This window comes from Poecilia formosa, unplaced genomic scaffold (assembly GCF_000485575.1).
Source record: "Poecilia formosa unplaced genomic scaffold, Poecilia_formosa-5.1.2 Scaffold823, whole genome shotgun sequence".
Lineage (NCBI taxonomy): Eukaryota > Metazoa > Chordata > Actinopteri > Cyprinodontiformes > Poeciliidae > Poecilia > Poecilia formosa.
The window spans coordinates 38,054-53,646 of record NW_006800762.1 but is presented as its reverse complement, the minus strand read 5'-3'; the positions used below and the strand labels follow the sequence as shown (position 1 = coordinate 53,646).

General features: G+C 41.7%; 1 protein-coding gene across 3 annotated transcripts in view; it reads left to right on the top strand.

Annotated features, from left to right (window-relative positions):
• The window catches only part of large2 (LARGE xylosyl- and glucuronyltransferase 2), a 59,999-nt gene that overhangs the window by 22,663 nt on the left and 21,743 nt on the right, over nucleotides 1-15,593 (top strand). Inside the window, exons 2-3 of one of the 3 annotated variants that reach the window (XM_007543433.2) lie at nucleotides 4,759-4,833; nucleotides 7,307-7,396. The exons of 1 other annotated variant lie outside the window; for it this stretch is intronic. The gene's annotated coding sequence lies outside the window, so the exon portion shown is untranslated. The remainder of the gene's footprint in view (nucleotides 1-4,758; nucleotides 4,834-7,306; nucleotides 7,397-15,593) is intronic. One more of the 3 variants, XM_007543432.2, reaches the window with a different exon arrangement.

The window sequence follows — 15,593 nt, the reverse complement described above, 5'->3', positions numbered from 1 at the left end:
ACACAAGAGACCCTCGCTGGTTTTAGACAGAACTTACTGGTTTCAAACATTTCACTGGTTTTAGACAGAACTTACTGGTTTCAAACATTTCACTGGTTTTAGACAGAACTTACTGGTTTCAAACATTTCACTGGTTTTAGACAGAACTTACTGGTTTCACACATTTTACTGGTTTGAGGATTATTTTCCTCATGTTTACAGTTTAGAGCTCAGTTAAAAATAGATCAATGAATCCCATCCCTCCCAATAAAGCTAAAGAATCATAAATTCAGATTTTGACCTTTAACCTCCACTGCAGTGGAGCTCCATATGGTTGTTTGATTTATTAAACTAAAGTAATTTGTCCGTCCATCTATCCGCATCAGTGCAGAACATCTACAAAAAGTTATTTTTTAAAAGTTTGTTTTATGATGTAACTTATGAGTTAATAAGGAGAACCTGTCATGAGCCAAAAAGCAGAAATAATGATGATTTTAATGAAGCCTTTATAATTAGATTGATCAACTAATGCCTGCTTCTAGATGATCCTGCAGTTCTTCAGCTGCTGGCAGATCAAACTCCAACAGGGGAAGCCTTCGGTGTTCTCTGAATCATTGACTTTAATGATCAGAGTACATTCAGCTGCAGATATTACAAACAAGCAGAGCAGAAAATTAACACCAGGGCGGCTGGAGGGTCCCAGTCTGTGACTGGGAACGCCTCCTCCTCCACCGCCTCCGGTCTGAAAGCATGTCAGCCTCTGGAACCGGTTCAGAGCTGCCCTGTTTGCCCATTTACAGAGGCAGTTTTATGTAAAATCGACTTTTTTGAGCTTCCCATAATGTTAAAATGTTAAAACAAACCTAAAATGTTGCTTTCATTCTTTCATGCATGTTTGAGAAATCCTTTAATCTCCATGGCAACCCATTCAGCTGTGGACCTAGCCCCGCCTTCGAGGCGTAGCTCCTCCCACTCTCAGCTCCTTCAGACTAGCCAACAGCTATTAGCACACCTGGTGGAGCTGCTGAGCTCATCATAGGATCTGCTTCTCTGGTAAAAATGTTGTTAAAGGTTTAACAGAGAAGCCATGTTGTTCAGACGACTTCCTGAAGGTGGAGCCTCACAGAGCTGGAGCTTCTTAAAGAAACAGAGGCCCAATTTCAAGGCGTTAAATCAGGAAGTCCAATTTGTTTTAAGTCATATTTGATATAACATTTGTATAACAACATAATTACTTGATTGTGCTATAAAATGAAGACATGTTCCTGAAAAACTGGTTGATTCTTATTTGGATTCAGGTCTGAACTTTGACTAGGCCATTCTATCAGATGCATCTGTTTCGATCTAAACCATCCGCTGGCTGTATTTTAGGGTGGTTGTCCTGCTGGAAGGTGACCTTTCACCCCGACAACGAATCTTTTGCAGCTTTTCAGAATTTTTCTTCTCGTGTTTCGCTCCGTTCAGCATTATCTTCTGAATAACCTCTAACTCACACTAGAGGAAAAACTTTGCTGCCAGTTTGTTTCCTGATGTTTGGCAGTCGAGTTAAAACTGAACTTCATGGATGGAAGACGTTGGTTTGACGCTGCGGCTGTTTACACAAACTCCAATCCTCCCTGAAATCCTTTCAGCTCTCTTTATGTTTTAGAAAACAAAAGCTCCAGCAGTGTGATCACACATGATTTCTCCTCGTTTGAGTTCTATGATTTGTTTCGTGGCGCTTTGAAAATTCAGACATCAAAGCTTTGACTTTCAGACTGTCGCTCTGCAACTCGCTAATTGGTTTCAGTTTGATGAAGTCTCTTCGGTTTCTAAACTCTCTGCCGTGTTTCCCTCGTCTGTTTCTGCCTGGTGAGCGTCTCAATGTCTGATTTTATTTGTTTACATCAGAGATTAAAGAGAAATTAGGAATTAGGAAAAAACTGAACAAATGTGGGCTGTTTGGAGAGACTGTGTTTATAAAAATATATCAGAATCACTTTAAGTTGCAAAGCTGCACCTGAATGAAACTTTAACTCCAGGATGTTCTGCAACCAGAGCTCTGGTTTACTGAGGGCAGGACTTAAAAATAATATTTTAGATGAAAATTGGCAAGTTTGGATGCCTGATTATCAGAAAATATTAGCCTAATATTTCAGCCTCAGTTATACTAATCTTTTAACATCATTACACGTTTAGAATAAACACAAAAACTTCCCACCAATATACAAGAACTTACAGTTAAATGGTTAAATCAACAAACACACAACTGGTGTCAGTAAAATGATGAAACTAATAAACTACTAAAAAGAGAAAATTGTGAAAAATATTCAAGAATAAAACCAACAAAATGATGAAAGTTGGTTGATTTAAGAGGAATTTGGAAATGAGGCCAACTGATTCAGATTAGACTTTGTTCTCCACACAGCAGCACCAACATGTGGAAAACGGCATGAAATAAAATACAGAATCAAAGATGGCAGCGATATCACAGAGAAATGGTATAAACAAAGTCCACTGTGGCATGAAACATGCACTTTAAGCGCTTCTGTTTAGAAATATAAACACTAAGTTTCACCATAATGGCGCTCACTCAGCTGATCTGCATCAAATTCTCGACCAAAACTAAGCCAAACATTTCTCTGTTTCTGGGGGATTTAGTGTTTCACATGTTTTATTCTTTTCATCTTTTATTTTTCTGTCCAATAACCTAAGAACTTTCTGTTTTGTTTTGTTTTATAAATATGTAAGTTTATTCATGTGAGAAAACAACAGTTATCTGTTCATTCAGTCAGTATTTACTCTGGTTTGCCTCAGAGTTTTATCAGCCTGGCGGGCCACCAGGCTGGCTGGAGCCCCGCCAGGCTGAGCGTTGCTTGTTTATATATTTTAGGATTTTTTTCCGCCCTTATTAAGACCTTAAAGTTGATGTAAGGGAATTGTTAATAATGTCTTTAAATAACACAACTACTTGGTGATATTTTCAAACTTCCTGTCATCTTTAAACATTTTTTAACTGAAAAACTTGGCTGTCCTGGCGCCGCCACCACCAGGCTTAGCAAGTTTTCTCAGGGCATAAAAATTTTAAAATATAAAGTTCTTTAAAATAATTCAGCATCATAAAAGATTTCTGAAAGTATGGTCGGCCCTCTTGATACAAAATAAAAAATGGCTGCTTATCAATGAACTTCAGATGACGTCATTAATCGGTAACTTTAATCCGTATCTTTACATCATGATGGTACCAAAAGCTGCAGATTAATCAGTGAAAACCAAACGAAGCTGCTTCTGCCCGGTTCGGTTTGCTGCCATCTGAAACGGAATGAGCCGCCCCACACTGGGCCCGGCCCGTTCCGTATGGGGCCCCTCAGGCCATATGAAGCAGCTTTAATGGCTGCTGCTGTTTCACACTACGAGCCAATCTGGCGGCGCTCCTGCAGCCATCAGAGAGCTGTTAGTTCACTACAGCAGCAATAAAAGCGGCCCGGACCTCCTGCGGTGCCGGATCGTTCCAGAACCTCCGCATCTCACCGCAGTGATGCAGATCAGAGCGTTGTTTATGTCAGGACACGGATCCAATCTGGAGTTTTCAGGGTTCTGGCGCGGAGCGGCCTCCCTCTGCAGCGGAGCGGAGCCGCCATCTGGACCGGAGAAACCAGAACAAGAATCTGCTTTTATCTGCCCTCCGTCCAGAGAGCGTCGCCTCCCCAGACGTCGCAGAATGGAAACGACATTCGACAGAAACAACCAGTGAAGTTTGTTATGGTGCAGCTGCTTCCTACAGCTGATGGCTCAACAAGATGGCTGCCGCTGCGCTCTGGGTCGGAACTGTCTGCGATTTCAGCACTGGGGTGGAAAGTTGTGCGTTTCCAAACTTTATTCCTCATCTAAGCTGAAAACATCTGACTCATCCCTGTCGGTTCGGTACCGACCCATTCAGAATGTTTACATCTGGAACCAAGAGCAGAAATGCAGCGTTCAACTTTAAACATGGCATGGAAACCAAGCAGAAAGGACTCCCAGCTATCGCTGCGGTTTCTCATTCAGCTGGACACAGACATGTGGACCGAACCAGAACCTCCATGCTTCTGGAGAACAGTCGGCTGGAGTCCAAGTCCAGCTGTCTGTAGCGTCCGGTCGGCCCAAACGACCCACAGCCTATAAAATGCAAACTGGGAGATTTCCAACAGCTACTTATGCTGCATTCAGGTGCAGCTGGGAAACTAGGCTTTCTGCAAAAACTAAAACTGCAAAACTTAGTTACTGTGATTTTTATTTTTAGTTTTTTACTTTTACATGCTTAACTATAAACATTTTTATGAAATCTTTATATTATTAAAGATTAAAGATCAGATTGTTGCAATTCCTTAATTTTTTGGGTCATAAATTCTTTTTCTGTTTCGTTAGAAATTTTTTACAGATCTTTACTTGTGATTGAACAAAAACATTTCAGGTGCAATAAATGGCCCCCGGGCCACAGTTTGGGCCCCCCTGCTGTAAACCCGTTAACTTGGGCTTGTCTGGGTTTAAAATGTTTGAAGTCGTGGCGTTGTTGTTCTTCGTTGGCATGTCGTTGGCATGTCGCTGCTCCAGCAGCAGAGTAAAGAAGGAAAGCTGATGGATGTTTGCTCTGATGATGAGAGGAGCAGCGGCTCCGTCTGCTGCTCGGCTTTCATCCTCTGAGGCCTTCACCGCCTCACGTTCAGCTCTTTTCTGCATCTTCTGCTGTTTTCTAGTTTTTTCCAGCTTTTCTTTTTAAACTGTCTGATTTGTGTCCGTTTCCTCCTGTGTGTTCTGCAGGCTGGATTTTCTCCTGAAGTCTTTTCGTCACCGCTCATCGGTTTTCTCATGCTGGGATTTACATTAGTGAATCTGGTAAGGACTCTGTTTCTTCCTTTAAATTGGCTTTCAGGCCATTAAGGTGTGCTCTCACCGTGTTCCTATCGTGTCGTGTTATTTGTTTGCTTCTCTTTTCTGCGTCAGCCGCTGGAGGAGTTGCAGAGGAAATTATTTATATGTGCTGGAGGCATTTTTTGTTGGGATTTAGCTCAGCGGCGGCGCCTCATTCAGAGGAGTGAGCTCTAAAAGAAGCACCACAGGCAGATCGATACTGCAGAGCTTCTCTTTTATGCTCTGAGGGACCATATTTGTTAAATGGAAGAAACTCGCGTCACACAAATAAGGCCGTCCAGGTGGGATTGAGATGCAGGAGCTCATTTCTGAGGATATTGATTTGTTTCCTGATAAACATTTAACAGGATTTGCTTTAGAAAGGTTATGATTACAATCTGGTTTTATCCTTATCACAATATTTCTGTGTGTAGATCAATACTTTAATCAATATTAGTCTGCTTTTAATCATATTTATGATATTTATATGAATAGTTAAATGCTCTCAATGGTGGGAGCCGCTAGCTACAAACTTAGTTGTGCTAATGCTAAAGCGCTAAACCAATATGGTATCTAGAAGCTGATGCTAAAGTGCTAATGCTAAAGCAATGGAAGACTGCTGAGTTACACAATGCTATACTTAGCTTCCCACCACAGAGTCGACCAATCACGTCTTGTTCTTGACTCATTTTTCTTTTTCTTTTTTTTTCTTTTTTTGGCAATCTTTATTCAACTGAAAGTTTACTAAACAGCTAAATAAATCAGAAATTACACAGAAAAATTAATTCAGGGGAAGCTATGTGTGCTATTCACTGTCAAAGTTAGCAAAAATGCTAAAACACTAAAATGAGAAACTAGCTGCGCTGTTAGCAGGTTAGCATGACTCTTTCATAACTTCATCCAGATCTAATTAGTATGATTTTTTTTTTTTTTTACCTAAGAGGGACTCGATAAAAAAAACATTTAAAATATTTTGTTTAATATTTGTTTGTTTATTTAAGGATCCCTGTAGAAACTATTCTACAAAACTCCTGAAGCCACAAAGTCAAAATCAAGCGTCTCGACAATTAAAACATTTTACAAACATTACAGAAGAACAGCACGAAATACCATGTTTGTTAAAAACAAACAATAACAGTCTTTACTTACGGTGTAGATGTATCCATTTATCAGTTCAATATTATTTCATTATTTATTGTAGATTTTAAGGTTCTTTTTAAAATGTACATGATCACCTGGAGTTATGATCGTTCTCCTCCTGAACCACCAAGTTTTTCTATCAGCTCAGTAAACAGTTTGTTTTCTGCTGTCAGCTTTTTAAACATGTAGAATATGTGCGGTCCAGTTTCAGAGGAGTTTCCTGGGTTCTGGTGCTGAAGCTGCTCTGACTGGAGCTGGAGGCCCAAACTGCTGATGGGGGATGTTAGCCCAGTTCCCTCATCGTCCCTAAGCCTTTCACACCTTGCTTTCGATTCGCCGCCCCCGTCCTGAGCGCCGCAGTCTGCTGCAGCGGAGTCATCCTGATGAAGATCCGAGTGAAGGATCGGTCCAACCCGCTGGCTTCATGAGACAGAACCGGCTCATGAGTGCCGAGCTAACAAAGCGGCGCTAATGAAAACTCCCTGCTGGATGAAACCCAGGTCTGTCTGACCTGCGGTGGTTCTGCTTCAGCAAACGGCGCCGCCAGCAGGAAATAATAATAAAACAGCAGAGTAACGCAGAGATCAGGCAGGTTTTCACGCCTCCAAAAACAAAAAACTGCCACAATAAATCAGTTGATCAATTAATCACATGATAAATTAAAACGAGCTCAATCATTTCCATTTGCAGGATTTATGGTTTTCTCTCTTTCTTCTAAAAACCGGATGATAAAACTCTTCCCTGCTGATCATCAGATGTCTAGAGACTTCATAGTTCATTTGATTTTTTATTTCTGTTATTTTGTTTATTCATTCTGAATATTTAAAATTGCACCAATCTCCTAAGCTGATTTTGGCCGACACCATTTATTTATTTTTTTTTTTTCTGAAATGTTAAATGTAGGAAGAAAGTTGCGGAGTTGGCAACAGTTGGGCAACTATTGTTAAGTGTAAATATGCAGACATGAGTTTCATCTGTCAGTCAAACCTCTGAAAGCGAAGCTACGGAGGACAGTGGCTGATTTTAGACCTTTGAGCTGAAGGAGGTTGGCTTCATGTTGTCTCAACTATCTCTTCTTCTGAAGAACGATTTTCTTTACAGAGACTTCATGGTGCATTTAATTTGTTGTTTTATTTATTTATTTATTGATATTTAAAATGTCTCCCAGTTCCAGAGTTAAATGTTTGTTAGAATTTAAAGTTTCACATCGTTGAGAATGTGTTCTTGCATTATTTTTCCATTATTATTGTTATATTATTGAAAATGGTCTCAAAACAACAACCAACCTTTTCCATCCGTCTACCCCATTCCTGTCCAGAGCACCTCTGACCTCTGCCTCTCATTGGACGGTTCAGACACGCCGGAGGTCTGAGCTGCTGAAACCTGACTGACTAACCGCTGCAACGAGGTAATCCCTGTTTCAGAAACGCTCTGACCAAAGGACCGGGTCAGAACATTTCCTGAGTCACAACCCAAATGTTCAGCAGGGTGTTAAATATCTGCCATCCTCAGTGAAACGCTGCAAAGTCAGCAAAACAAAACCTCCATGTCAGACTATCAGCTGAGCCCAGCTCCCATCATGCTCTGGGGAATGAAACGGCATGAAACATTACCGTTACATTAGTTACAAAGCTAATCTCAGATATTCCTTAATAAGTCATCACTGTAGACTCTTCATGAATACCAGATGACAAACCAATCCCCAGTTTGTTGTTTTTTAAAAAGAGCATGCTGTAAATCCTGTAAATAAAGGAGAAATGTTACCACTTTAAATAAAGCAGTCAGACTGGAACGCTGTCGTTCAGCCTGAGGTCAAAGAACCGGCTGTTTATTTTTCATATGGCATTACATGCATTCATTCAACAGAAAGATGTTTTTCATCTACTTAATGTTAATGTTTATGGTAAATAAAAACCTCACATTAGGTTTCAGAGAAATGCAGAGCGTTACATAAGACCACGCAACGCCTCGATGATGCAGTGATTCATGCAGAGTAACAAGCATTGAGTTCATATGTTGTGCAGCTCATGGGAACTCGTCACACGTTTCTGTCTTAAAACTGGTTTTATGTCACATCCTCAGTCATCATTAGACGTAAACGTGATTATAATGGCATCATTTCACCATTTAAACTTTATTCCTGAAACAAATGATTCTGCTGAGACTTTTACTCACCAGTACTGATATCCAGTTAGTATTGGGTCCTGTACTAACTGGGATCAGTTAGTACTGGGTCCTGTACTAACTGGGATCAGTTAGTACTGGGTCCTGTACTAACTGGGATCAGTTAGTACTGGGTCCTGTACTAACTGGGACCAGTTAGTACAGGAAGGAACCAGTACACATCCAAACCAGTGTGTTTTACTGGAGTGGGACTCATTTTCTGCCTGGAGTTTCCTGTCTCAGACTGGTGGGGGAAACCGGCCCAAACGGCCCACCGGGAAATGACCCAGTACTCCCAGTTAACCAAACTGGGCCCAGACTTTGTTTTTATCCAGCACTTAAATTAAAAAAAACATTGACCCTCCAGGTGGTTTGGAATCTGATGAGTTTTATGGATTTAATGAACAGGAAAAAGAAAATAAGTTCATTATTTGACCTGTTGGTTCTGCTAATATTCATGTTAATAATTAGCTGAATTCTGGGCTCGTTATCTTCGCTTCACTTTGGGATTAGAAACATCTGTTTCTTTGTGGTTTAGCAGGATTCTGATAAAAACTAAAAACATCAGGATGAATATTTCAGACGGCGCTGAAAACAAAAGCCGCCGTAGTTATGTATAAATGTAAGATCCTGTAAAATCAGCAGCTAAATGAGATGTGGCGGTAAAAAGGCCATCAGTGCCAGATTGTTTTCACTGCAGCAGTTTTCACACAGCTCAGTGCGCCGAGAACGGCCCGTCAATGAGTCAATCGGTCAATCAGCAGCAAGCAAATCAGTAGCCTATCTGGTTATTGATCATCTGTCGGCTCACAGAGACATAGACGAACTGTTTGGTTGTGAGACAAAAGAGTTTTGTTCTGGGGACCAGAGGGGAAACATGAGGAATATTTCCTGGACCCGTTTCTGCTTTAACGGCCTGGAAACACCAACATCAGCCTGGCTCAGCCTGGCTCAGCCTGGCTCATCAGGCCTCAACGCTCCACAGTGTCACCTTGAAGTCTGTGGAAATGTGAAACCCGAGTTGATCTTGAATTGGTCCTGACTGCTGAGTGTTGACGAGGGAGAGGAAATCCTTTCCGGCTGATTTCCTGTAATAAAACCTCTGATTCTTTACGCCGTTTTCATTAATAACTTCTGTGAAGTCGCTCCAGACCTGATGGAAACGTGTGTCTGAAACAAATAGGAGTTTCCCTGCTGCAGCGTTCTGGTCAACCGCCATGATGTCTGATTTTCACTGGTTACACTGTAAAACTGAGTTAAAGTCACTTCTAACTCAGAAGATTTTAATAATCCAGACCCTCCCTGCAGCGCCTCGGTTTCATTCAGCCAGTAATCAGTGGACAGTTTGGGGTAAAGGTGACTGCTTTCTCAATGTCAGAACATAAACACTGAGAAATATCCTAACTTTACCAACTAACGTCTCCGATTCGCTCTCGCTCTCCGTCTCCATGGAGACGATGAAAGCAGAAGTCAGCGCTTTTTTAATTGAATATTTCCTCTGATGTCGGCAGATTTTATTAACGTATTGGAATGTAATCTCTGTAAGACAGCAGATTCAGCTCAGACAGGATTGAATGTGTTTGCAAAAAAAAAAAAAAAGCACCCAACAGAAAATATGGAGCAAAAAAAACTGATGGAAATATTCAACCAGTTAGAAAAGTCCAGCTTCCTCCCACTGCAGAGCCAGTGAGGCCCAACTGGTCAGGTTTTGGGTTATGAAGGTTTTCCCAGTGTCAACACAGACATCTGAGGCCGATCAGATTCAGGAAAACCGCTGACTTAAAACCTGTTTCTATACACAGACATAATGTACTGGATTATAAATGTATTCCTGCTCCAGTGCAGCATGCTGACATACAGCAACAGCTTCTAAAACCTGGTAAAGAAAAAAATAACACAACTCCACTGGAGCAGCAAATGTAAAATAACTAATAAACCCAAACAATAAGTTAAATACATGTAATAATAAACGGAAACAACTTTCAAAAGGTTCAGAAAATGCAACTAAAGTTATAAATGTCGGATGAATAATAAAGCATGATGTCTCTCAGAGCACAAAGCATAGAAATACACTGAATAGATCTGCCCTTATGGATTGGGCACATTGTCACCAACACCCCAACTAATGCTTTTTCTATGTTGAGAACGACACAGATATCAAAGTCTGGTTGGTGGAGATGAGGTGATGATCTGCGGTTTCTCCGGTGCAGTCGCCCGTTGGCCGCCTGGTTGTGGATCTGAACTCAGAAAATGCGGCTGGATCCGTTTGGCCAGCAGCACATGGAGCCGGACCTTCGCCGGCTTCTCCATCTTCCCTCGCTGTCCTCTTCTTCACAGAGAGTAAATGATGAGGCGCTCCAGAAGAGCCATCTACTACATTTGTTATGACTGGCGGAGAAATGAGGGGCGAAGATTGAAGGAGGGAAAAAGTGACGGACGGAGATTGAAAGAGACAACATGTGATTGGTACAGTGAGAAGCTCTCATTAATGGATGTCTGCTGCTGCTTTTCGGCCTCACAAACAACAACACGCGCCTCCTTCCTCCGCTGTCAGGGAGATGAATCTCCTGCTGGCGACGGGAAAGAAATGGAGCTCTGCTGGGGAAATTAAGTCACAGCTATACTTAATCATTTACCTCCACTCCTTGTTCTTGCCGTCTTCCTTCGCTCTGCTCTTTCTCTGTTGTCCTCTGCCAGCTGACAGCTGAGGTGAGGAATCGCTCCGGTCTCTAAACGAAATCCCGGAGCTCCCAGAAACCAACGCCTCTCAGCACTTTGTGACCCACATGAGCGGCGCTGAATTCCTGCACATCAGCAGAGAGGAGCAGGACGGATTTCACTGCCTGCTGTTGCATAAGAGCTGCTGGAGTGACGAAAGATGGTTCATTACAGCGAATGTTTCTGACGAGATGAGGCGGAAATACGGCACAACGTGGCTAATTCAGTTAGCTTGCAGTTAGCTTACCCTCTGGGTGGTTAGCTGACTAGAACCTAGCTGGGAAAGCAAAACCCAGCAGTCCGTCCGTCCATCTGTCCCAGTTTAATCAATCCTCCATCCGTCCCAATCACATCCATCCGTCCGTCCATCCATCCATCCGTCCATCCATCCGTCCGTCCGCCCGTCAGGACAGACGGACCAGTTAAAGCACCAGTTCGTTCTGCTTTTGTTCTTCCAGCTCCAGTGAAAACTGCTGCCGTCTAAAACCTCTGGTACTCAGAGATAATTCTCCCTCTCTGTCCGTAACGGTCAACGTTCAGTCGAAACCTCGTTTCCATAGAGATTAAAAGCAATATCAACAGATCAGAGATGCAGATAATCATCTTGATCGTTGATTCCTGTGATCCTGAATGGATGCAGCATTTTATGGGTAAAAGCTGCAGAAGAAACATTCAGAACCACTGAGGCCCACATCATTTAACCAGTTAGTCCCAGTATGTTCAGTAACTAACCATTAGAACCAGTAATCTCTGCAGATCCTCACTGGGAAGCCAAACTCCTGCATAATTAACACATAAATCCACGTCTGTCATAAATAATTCTGCACTATGGAGAAAAATTTGAATTTTTACATTTCAACCAGAAAAGCTGTTTGAATGTTCAAACATTTTATAATTAATTAGTTTTTTCCAATCACAAAAACTAATTTTTACTATTTTTTTATTATTATTTAAATGGATTCAAAATTAAAAAGCATTTAGAAAAGTGACAGAAACGAGAGCTGTGGGTCTGAAGTCAGTGTGAACTAAAATCTGTTTAATCGTCTTCCAGGTGCATTAAAGGAAAGTTTGTACCTCGGATGAAGATTAATGTAACATAAACGAGCGCATAAAGAGAAAGCGAGTTATTGATGAAATGTTTGGGCGTGTGAACGTCGGCTCATTGATCGGCTGGGCGGCGTCATGGCCGCCTGACAGCGGCGTCCTCAGCTGACCTCAGATCAGCTGAGGACGCCGCTGTCAGGCGCCGACAGAAACTGGGATTTAATTTAAACCGATTCTCATTCAGGTTTTTCACAAATACAACAGATTAAAAACAATAAACCAGCTTCAGCGACAAACTGATTTTTACTGCTTAATGTCTGTAAAGTCCTGTGGATAAGATGAAAAACTTATCTTTTGTTATTAAATAATTGCTAAAAAAAGATTTAAATAAATAAATTAACTGGGAATAAAACTGAAAATAGATAAAAATGTAATTAAAATGTATACATTTAAGCACAATTAAAAATTATATTCGAAGGAAATAAAATAAAAGTTAGATGGGAGTTAAACGAGAAATGTTGAAATAAAATGTAAAAAGTAAATTGAAAGTAAATAAAATAACAATAAAATAACATTAAATTAGTTTTTAAAAATTTTACAAATCATTTCCTAAAAAAACAATATTTAAGATCATATTCTAAAAAGATCAGAAGTTTTTCAGATTTTTTTAAATCTGATTTTCTGTAGAAAATATCACAGTTTGATTATTTAAAGCAATATAAATGTAAATATTATTTTACCTATAAAGGTTTCATTTATCAGGAAATGTACCATTCACAGCATTTCCTTCAGGTTGAGGTGTGGACTTTAACTACACCTTTTCTCCTGCAGCCGTTCTGTGAACAGTTAAAACCCTCCACCCGTCAGACTCCCTCAGGCTCAACAAGCAGGAACATCGTTTATTTTTCGAGCCTTCCTCCCGTCCGCGGGTCAGTTTCCTTCTGTCGTCTTGATTGGCTTTTAATCAGAACCGACGGATCCGTTTAGAGAGACATCGCTCCACAAGCAGGATCCACATCCTTACTGACGTGTTGCCGTTTCTCCCGCCGGGCCGAGGCTTCGCTCCAACCCAAACACATTCCCACTTCGGACTCGGGCCCAGGCCGTCTGCTTAACCTTGATTTTTAAACTGACTGGACGCAGCAGATTGTAACTGGAAATAAACTACATAGAAGCAGAACTCGTGAGAACGTTCAGCAGCAAGAAGGAGAAACGAACCCAGCGGTTTAAAAACGATAAGAAAACCTCCTGGTAGCTGCTGAGTGGGCCGGGGTGTACTTACTTTGATCCAGCGTGTTCTGGTTGGACACGGTCGACCCTCAGATACAATCGGATCTTCGTTTCACATCTGCGCTGCCATCTTGTCGTCTCACTGGACTCGTTTTGTCTCTCAACCAATCAGGATCCTAACAGCAGCGGTTAAAATCTTCGATTCTGTCCAGACGGATCATGGCGCTGCAGCCGCTGGGCCGGTACCGTCACAATGGCACCGGGCCACAATCAATGGAGCTCATTGAAGCGTGGTTCAGCCCAATGGTGCTGCTCTCCGACCCGATCCAGTCTGAGACGTTTTGGTGGAACGACGACGTTCCCGTCCGATAGAGAAACCAAACATCTGGTCTGGATCCGTCCAAATTCTGAAAAGTTTGGATCCTCTGTGGAAGAGGAAGCTGGAGGAGCCGATCAGTTTCCTCCTGCTTTGGCTTAAACACAAAGTTTAGATATTTTATGCAAAACTTTATTTTGGGGGGATATTGAGGTGAATTTCAGATTTGATGTTTGTTACTACATTAATGTTTATGGAGCAAATTGATCCATTTTATGTCAAAGTTAATAATCAGTCAGATCAGATAAACAGCTAATGATTTTAGTAATTGATTACTGAAGTGCTAAGGAAAATAAATGGTGCTCCTGGATTGGCTGCATTGGAAATGGCAGCCAATCGCAGGTCAACTAGCCTTAGCATCAGTATTTCAGCTTTTAAGCTGCATTTACTTCTGACCATTTTAGATATGCTCTGTGAAAAACCCTGTCAACATTTTGGAGTCACATTCCACATAAAAATGTTCACAAACTGAACCGAAGAGGCCGAAATCTACTGCAGTTTCCATCACAGCTACAGATTAGCATCGGTTTGATTCTGCGCTGTAAGAAAACAGCCACTAGGTGGCAGTAATCCTCACATGTTGCTCTTTTAATCTTCTGAATTTCTCTACACTAATTACACGCATTAAAACTGTAAACTTTTATTTATTTTGTTTAAAAAAAAGCTTTTTACAGCTATTTCCTTGAGTTCATCAGAAGCCCTTTGGGTTGTGGCAGAACATTTCGGACATTTTGTTGAATCCATGGCAGGAAAAAATCAGGCTGTTCTGTCAAAAAGCATCATGAGTCATTCAATTCTGCAATGAAACGTTTGTTTCTGGTTAAACGTGTCCAAGATATAAATAATCCTGCAGATAAAAATGTTTTTCAGCTGCGTTTCTCCCATGTTTTCTGCTCCAGAGAGGAGCGCCGCCTTCATGTTAGCTCAGCTGCTTTAGCTGACGGGAATAAAGTTCGGAGGAGTTTGAAAGAACCCAAAGGAAGCTTGTTGGACGGACAAACTGTGGGCTGTGGGTGGTGCTGGACGCGTTTGTCGCTCCGGGCTTCTTGTTTCATGCTGCTCCCACTTTGAAGAGCTCATTTAAATCCTCTGTTTCCTTTTCCAATATCCATTCGATTATGTGGGCGTTTCTTAAGCTAATTACCCAGAAACGGTCCAATCCGGATCCTCGATCTCCCCGGGAACGCGGCGTTCCGGAGGGAATTTCAAGTTTTGTGCCAGAAAGTTTTAAAAGTCAGAACTCTCCAGTTTAGTCGTCGTATTGATGTGGAACGAAGGCGGCTTCGTCTCCAGGACGTTATGGATCCAGCAGCTAAACGCGCAGCGGCTGATAATAGATTCCCGATGCGACCTCTGACCCTCTCTGGTCCTGATTCGCTGTGGAAGGAAGTGGAGTGTGTGGGCAGCCGGAGCGCAGCAGCACAGAGGAGCTGCTGTGTGTGGCTCAGAGCGCTGTGTTGTTGGATTATTTCTGCTGTCCGTGTGTGTGGGCGGCGCGAGTTTACTCGGAGAGATGAAGAACGGCGATCTGCTCTGTGGATTCAGAATAACTCGGCTGATCTTCGTCCTCCTGCTTCTGCAGCTGCAGCTCACTTTTCCTTACGTTTCTCATCTGAGTCACGACGCTAAATATTCACCTTTTCACTTACATCAAAAACACAAACTTCAAAGCGTTTTATGTTAGACATAAGTTAGAGCGTCATTGAAAGTGAGCAGAATAAAAATCTGAAAAGTGTGGAGTGTATTCTTGGAGAGCCATTTTATGCTGCAGCTGTTTTAAGGTTCGTCTCGATCAGTTCTGCAAATCTGTAGCGGACATGTTTGTCTGTTTCTTTCTACAAAACGGTTCAAACTCCGTCACACTGGATGGCGAGCCCAGCTGGTCTTTGACTAGGCCGCTGTAAAGCCATGTTCACACAACAGCCAAATGAGACCCATGTTTCCGACTTTTCCTTAGCAGTCCAGTCTGAACGATCCAGTTTGATCCTTTCACAATAAGAAAATCCATTTCCAAATGTAGAACAAAATATTTCCCAAAAGTTTATAAAATGTCTGCAGTCTGATTGGTCACATT